Source organism: Colossoma macropomum, unplaced genomic scaffold (genome assembly GCF_904425465.1).
Source record: "Colossoma macropomum unplaced genomic scaffold, Colossoma_macropomum, whole genome shotgun sequence".
Classification (NCBI taxonomy): domain Eukaryota; kingdom Metazoa; phylum Chordata; class Actinopteri; order Characiformes; family Serrasalmidae; genus Colossoma; species Colossoma macropomum.
This window is the reverse complement of record NW_023494794.1, coordinates 6,543,592-6,551,387: the sequence shown is the minus strand read 5'-3', so window position 1 is coordinate 6,551,387 and position 7,796 is coordinate 6,543,592.

The window sequence follows — 7,796 nt, the reverse complement described above, 5'->3', positions numbered from 1 at the left end:
TCCATCCCAAAGGTGTTAGATGGAGCTTCACTCCAGAGAATGCAGTTTCACTGCTGCACAGCCAAATGCTGAGGGTCTTTATACTCCTCAAGCAGATGCTTGACATTGGTCATGGTGTCTATAGGTTCATGTGTGGCTGCTTCAGGGTATTCTACTGGCAGTGCTTTTTACCGGAGCTTATACAAGCTATTGAAATTAGGCCTGTGATGCTATTCTTTTTTTGGATAACCGCACGGAAAATAATCATGATAAATGCTTAAACTGGGTTTGGGGGGCGGGGCAGTGGCTTGTTTTTGCTTTAACATTTATTTGGAAGGAAAGTGATGTTGTTATTATTGTTATTATTGTTGTCATCGTTATTATTATTATTATTATTATTATTATTATTATCTTGGTAAGTGTATCTGATTGTATCCAGATGTATCAGCAGATGTACTTACATACTACTTGTACTACTATTACTGCTACTGCTACTAATACTATCACTACTACTATTGCTGCTACTACTACTACTACTACTACTGCTAATAATAATAATAATAATAATAATAGCAGTAAGAGTTCTTCCAGTAAGAGTTCAGTAAAAGTTGTAGTAGTATGATGCTGTCTTTAATTTGGCTACAAAACTGTGATTACTTTAGTAAGAAAGAACTTCACAATGCCATAGCATCGGTAGCCGCTGAGCTTAGCACGATTATGCAAGAGCTGAGACATGACGTTTTTTTCCGAGATCTGGAGCTGTTTTGTCTGATGTTTGAGACCTGACACTGTGGTGTGAGGATGTTTTTAAATGTACACCGTAACAGGTGGTTCATTGTTAGCAGGTGTAGGTCTAGTTGAAACTGAGCACTGGTATCAGTGGTGGATGTACCTTAACATAACTGAATTCACTGATTAGAAGGGCTGTCTGGATACTTTTGGACATATAGTGAATATATAAATCTTAGTGTTTGTCATTGACTGTTGGTTGCATCCAGCACCCGGTCTATAATTTTCTGTTTTGCTTTCGTTTTTTGGATAAATGTTTTACAAACTGCATCTTATTTCACCAGTAAGATTGTTTTAACTGTTCTGGTTGACAGTTTGTCTGTTCACACAACATGTGACTATCACATTGGACTGTATTGGGAAAGCTGGTTATGCACATTTTCGCACAGTCCTGATGTATGAATGCAAGTCACCTATTTATGTTTGCTGAAAGAGGTTACATTTTAATCATTTATTTCAGATGTGAATCAAAAATGCGCTCAGAGGTTCATCATTTCATGTTAAAGGTATTTGATTTAAACCAAAAAAGTGTCTCTGAACTGATAGGTGTCTGAATGTTGATAACCATATCAGTTTATTGAACTCTCTGGTTAATGAAACCGATGTTGTTTTCTAGGATGCTGCGCTATACAGCCATGCCTCTTCTGCAGAATCAACGCAAGATCATTAACATTTTAGTTAGACAAGCCATTTCGGTTTAAATATATGTGCAGCTCTAAACCTACCTTTGAAAAAGTTTGTGAAAACCATATTTCATAGTTTGAATACCATTTATACACTTTCATATGTTCAGTCTCAAATGGTGAATGAGTTATACGTGCATATATTAATGAACATAAATTATGTGTTTAGATATTTGTGGGTTTAATTTGCGTTGGAATTCATATGCAGCATGCAGTGCCTTGCACAGTTATTCAACCCAATTTAAAGTCATGAGATTCCTCTGGATTACAGATTGTTTCAGCCAGTTTTTTATTGCAAACCATTATGGTCTTAAAGTAAATTTTCAAAGTCAAGATTCATTATTTGTCAGTATCTTTTACAAAAATAAATTCTACTTGTATAAGTGTTCAGCACCTTAAGACTAGTACATGGTAAAACCACCTTTTATGGCAATGACAGCTTTAAGTCTGTTAAGTCTGGTAGGTCTCTACCAGCTTTGCACACTGTTTGGGAGTGATTTTTGCTCATTCTTCTTGGCAGGTTTTCTCCAGGCTGTTCAGGTTGGCGTGATGACTCTTTTGGACCACAGTTTTCAAATAGTGGCACAGATTCAGAAATTTGGACTTTGACATGGCCTTTATAGTACATTCTTTTTGTTGGTCTACCACTTCTTTGGCCTTGTCCTTGGGATCATTGCCCTGCTGAAAGATGAAGCAAGCTGTAGTTTTTTAGCAGACTGAAGCAGGTTGTCATGACATATCTCCCTGTATTTTCACCATCCATCTGTATTTTAGTTTCAACAAGATAACCAGTTGCTGCTGAGGAAAAGCATTCCCACAACATGACACTGCCACCCCCATATTTCTCTGCTGGCATTTAAATTTTGACCAAAAAGCTAAATTTTTGTCTCATCAGACCACAAAACCTTATCCAGCATTTTAGATGGGTCACTGATGCTTTCTGGCAAACTCTAGATGCTTCTTTCTAGCCGTCCTCCCAAACAGGTCAGTTGTATGCAAAGCTCTTGCGGTTGGTGCACCTTCAGTCCAGTTTCAGAAACTAAACTCTGTATCTCCTTCAAAGTGCTTGTTGGCCTTTCTGTGGTTTTCCTCTCTCAACTCCCGTTCTTGCTCAACAGTGCTCACTGGGATATCCAGACACTTGGATGCTATTCTGTGGCCTTTTCCTATCTTGTGCATATCTATAAATTTATTTTCTTTAACTAAAATATAAATATAAATAACTAATTTCCTTAAAATGCTCTTTGGTCCTATTGGTCATTGTAATCCAGATGAATCTGATGACTTTTAAGGGGGTTGAATTCTTTCGCAAGGCACTGGGTCACTTTGACTTGTCCAAGTTGGGACATAAAGACACCATAAAAACACACTCTTACAAATAAAGGTGCCAAAAAGAAGATTCTTTGGAATGATGCCATAGAGGAACTACATTTGGTTCCCTAGTGTACCTTTAAATGGATGGTGCTTTAAAGAACATTTTTTGTAAATCAAATGAGAGTGTGAAGAACCTTCACATAATGTAAAGGTTCTGCATCAATCAAAGGATTTTCTAGAACTGTACAGTGGCCCCAGAAAGTATTTGGGCATATGCGCCATACTCAGTGTGTGACAAAGCGACAAGTTTATTGTGTTAGGATGTCAAACCAAGCGGCACTGAATTTAAACAGACAGTTCCAAGACTGTCCATTTCTTTTTGGCAATATCAGTTTCTTTGCAGACTTTTGAAGGTTTACAGGTTTACTTCTAAGGTTCATGATCTCGTAATGACCAGAAGCTTACTGACACTATTGTAAGAAAAGCAGCCTCAGACTTTAACATTTCCTTCTCTTTAGCGTGCTTTACAGTACTCTTAGTTCCAATTAAACATAGTAAAACATCACTACAACATGACTACATCAGTTAACATGAGGATTTGTTTGTATCACTTAGTGCTAGCTGTATGTTGTGGGAAGATTAATCAGCAGACAGATTTCCAAAACTGGTAGATAGTTGGTGATTTGCTGTAAGTGTGGTTGTCCTGGTGATTCTGTCCTGAATGTGTGGCTCTTTTGGACAGATCTACCATAGATCTTTCCTCCTGCACCTTTCCTTAGTTGTCTTCATGTTCTCGATTAAATTATGCATTTTTTAGGCTTTGTTTCATCTTTGTTGTCTTTGAAGAGGGTGTTTTTTCTGTGCTTGCAGCCCCAATAAAATCTGTTAATATCAATTATCAACATTTGGCAATAATATCAGTTTATAAAATTCCACAAACATTTAATGGGAAGAATTAAGCATTAAAGAAGAAATACTATTATAATAACTATAACACCAATTAATAATAATAAAATATTACATTTCTGTAGTTGGCAAATGACAGCCCCCGTTTACTGCTGCATTGTTGCGGCCTGGTATCAAACTGTTCAGGGCCCAATACTGGTTCATAGCCTAGTTGTTGGGAACCTCTGACTTCACTGAAGTCTACCAAAGGTTCACTGGTTAAGATGTACTTTTGCGGCCACTGTATGTCCAAGCCAAGAACTATTTAGGAACCTTCATTTTTAAGAGTGTAGTAATTTTAACATTTTTTACAGCTGCCTACAGAGATCTTTATTTCTTTGTGAGTGCGCTGTTTGCTGAGGACGAGTCTGGAAACTGTAGCACTGAGCTGTGATTTGGTGGTCTCTGCATGCTCACTGTGATTTTCACTTGAATACATTGACACATTCACTGTCAGACTGACTGATTACCTTAGTGCAACCCAACCCCCTCTAAGCAAAGAGCACCTCAAATGTGTGACTTCTCCTTTTATTCTTTGTATTAGCCTTCATCAAGACTGCAGTGGTTCCCAATCCTGGACTGTCCTGCACATTGTAGAGTCTTCCTGCACTAACATACCCAATTCAACTCAGGTAGTGTTTATAATTAGCTGATTAGTTGGGTCAGGTGTGTTAGAGCTGGGCAAACAGCAAAGTACCCAGGGTTATTTCTCTGTCAACACATCCCAGACATGCGTACTGCTTAATAAGAGATCTTTGTGTTAACTTATTCTCAAGGGAATGGAAAGGGAATCTAGCGTTTCTGGGATTTCTGGAATTCTGTATGGAATTTCCACCTTTCACCCTTCATAGTCCTTTGTTTCTCTTCATGGAAGAATATATTGATTTCATAGCTTCTGAAACTGTTTTTGTTTTTCTCATCAGATATATTCCAAAGCCTTTGTCGTTTGTTTGCCTGATAATGATTGTATAAAAATATGTTTATTTTTATCCTTCCCTGTTTCACTCCCTGCATTTTATGTGACCTTTTTCGATTGCATAATAAATTCTATTCAAGGAAAAATGCCATTTCGGTCTCCAGGTAGTCTCTTGTCAGAAGAATGCTTTGAGTTTGAGACGTACTGCAAGGTGGAAAGCAATAGCTATATCTTCAAGGTGGCTAATGGTAATAACTGTGCCTTCATTTCAAGGAGGATTGTATTCAATTCTGACATAAATTCAGCATTATTTCATTTTTAAAATGCAAATCTTCATGCACTATTTTAGTAAAGAGGTCAAGCAAAGTGAAAACAATGTAATAGAGGTTTTGTTTTTCATTTTTGCACATATTCTGCATGTCACTGTGGAGAGCTAATGTTATGTGTGCATTGCATTTCATGTTTTTTCACTGTAGTGATTGCTTTTCAGTTTGGCATAAATTTGCCATAGGGCTGTGGCAGCACAGCAAAAAATAAATAAAAACTAAGTCTTGTTTTTGTCTTTTGGCCAAACGTAATACTGATGCTCTCTGTCTTTCCTTAACATGTGCTTTATTTTCTCCTCCAATCACTGCTTTGCAAATGTTACACTATCCGCCATTACCTCGGTCAGACCTTTAGTGTTTTCAGTAGTGAGCTAGCATTCCTGTGAATATAAGCTCCAGATATTCAAAACAATCTATCACTTGTCACTTGTCCATGTGTCACAGTAAAGAAAACCAAAGCTGGGTAAATTGTTGTTACTGATGATTTTAATGGTAGAAATGTTCTATATGGGTATCAGTGAATTTCTAGTTTCAAGACTGTGAATGTGTTTACCTTTGAGTTATGTAAGCTAGCATTCACTAAAAAATACATTATTAATAGAGTAATAATCCATTGTTTTGACAGTACATTTTTTAAAGGCCAAACCAAAAAATTAAACAGTATGAAACTCTCTACAGCCTTTCAGGGACTCTAAACTAGGAAGTCTAATATAATTATATAATTACATAACCTTGAAAAGTATGTAGCAGAGCATACTGTCATCAGTCTCAGCACTAAGGCTCGTAATATCATATTTGGCTTGTTTGTACAGCTTATTTCACCCATATAAGTTAATTCAGAAATGTTTTCAGGTTGTGGTTATACATAAAAAGTAACCTTGAAATCTTTAAAAAGATGGTTCTTTAAGGGTTCTTTAGTAAAGACAGTGGTTCTATATAGAACCATGAACGCTCAAAGAGCCATTTGCATGTTTATATGGTTCTTTGCGTAGTGGAATTGTTCTCCATATTGATGCAAATTGTGCTGTATATGGTTCTATATAGAAACATCTGAAAGGGTTCTATAAAGCACCAAAAATTTTAGAATGTCAAGCTTGTTAGGGTTAGAAAACTTTCAGGGAAAAGAAATATAAATTTTAAGATATGTTACTTTTGCATAGGGTAATTTTGTTTCCAATATGTTAAATAATAGCATATAATCAGTAATTGTGTATTAAAATGTGCAGTAGTGTGTTTTCTGTAGAGGATTAACTTGAACAGTCGTGCCCAAACTTTTGCATACACTTTAAAGGGTGTATGTGCAGTACTGGTACATGACCACAGGGGGGAGTAGGATGGCAGCCTGACTTTACACAAAGACCCTTAAAAGACATGCTAAAATGCTGCTTGCTTATTGCCTTACAGAGAAATTTCATCTAAAAGGCAGAAATAATAGCCAACTGGAGTTTAATAGTGTTTACATAGAGACATCTGCTGTAAATGTGTTTAACATTGAAACAATATACAGTAAAAATATTAATATTAATCTTTGTTTAGATAAAAAAGTTTCTGATATGTTGGATAAAAAACCTAGGTAGAAGTTTGGTTCCTGACTTCTTGGCGCACTCCAGCACAGGGGTTGCAATGTTGATAAATGAATATGAAATGTAACACATAGCAAAATGTCTTTATCAGCAAAAATTATTCTTTCTCCCAAAATACTTTAATAAATTGAAGAATTTTTGTTTATTTTTTTCTCATTCGTGCCACAGAATGTAATGTGAGCTTAAGAGCATGTGTTTGTTGGACCATAAATACTGAAGAATCCTCTTATATTTTTGTAAAGCAAGTCAAAATGAGCAAGTCTGAAAGTCAAGTCATGCAACTTGGCTCATCATCTTTTTACATACAAATGTGATGTTTAAGCTTGTGTGCATGAAATGTCAGTAAACTGTAACTTGTTAGAATCCTAAATGAGCATCTAGTCATCTGCAATACACAATTAGCCAGTTATAAATGTATATAATTTAAACATGTTGTGTTAGTCCTTGTTATTACTTAGCCTCTAATTTTGCAATACATCAGCTAGCAAGATAAGAGGCGACCAGAAAATCCTGCTTAGGGCCCCCAAAAGGCAAGAGCCAGCCCTGTGTTCCCATTCAGTCAAAAGAGCATTTATTTGTTCATATACTGATGTTGGATGAGAAGGCCTGGCTCACAATTGACATTCCAGTTCATCCCAAAAGTTTTTAGTGGTGTTGAGGTCAGGACTCTGGGCAGTCCGCTGGAGTTCCTCCACACCAAACCTGTCAAGCCATGTCTTTATGGACCTTGCTTTGTGCACAGAGGCTCAGTCATGCTGGAACAGGAAAGAGCCTTCCCCAAATTGCTGCCACAAAGTTGGAAGCATCTAAGGGACCCAAACCCCCAAAAACAGCCCCAGCCCATTATCCCTCCTCCACCAAACTTACCTGTTGGCACTATGCATTCAGGTAGGTTGCATTCTCCTGCAATCCACAAACCCAGATTAGTCCATTAGACTCCCATATATTGAAGCGTGTTTCATCACTCCAGAGAACACGTTTCCACTGCTCCAGAGTCCAGTGGTGGTGTGCTTTATACCACTCCAGCTGATGTTTGGCATCAGGCATAGTGATCTTAGGCTTATGTGCAGCTGCTCAGCCATGGAAACCCATTTCATGAAGCTCCTAGCACATAGCTCTTATGCTAAAGTTGCTTCCGAAGGCAATTCGGAACTTTGTAATGAGAGATGCAGTGGAGGATAGGTGATTTTTACGCACTACTTGCTTCAGCACTTGCCAGTACAGCTCTGTGAGTTTGTGTGGTCTACCATTTCATGACTGA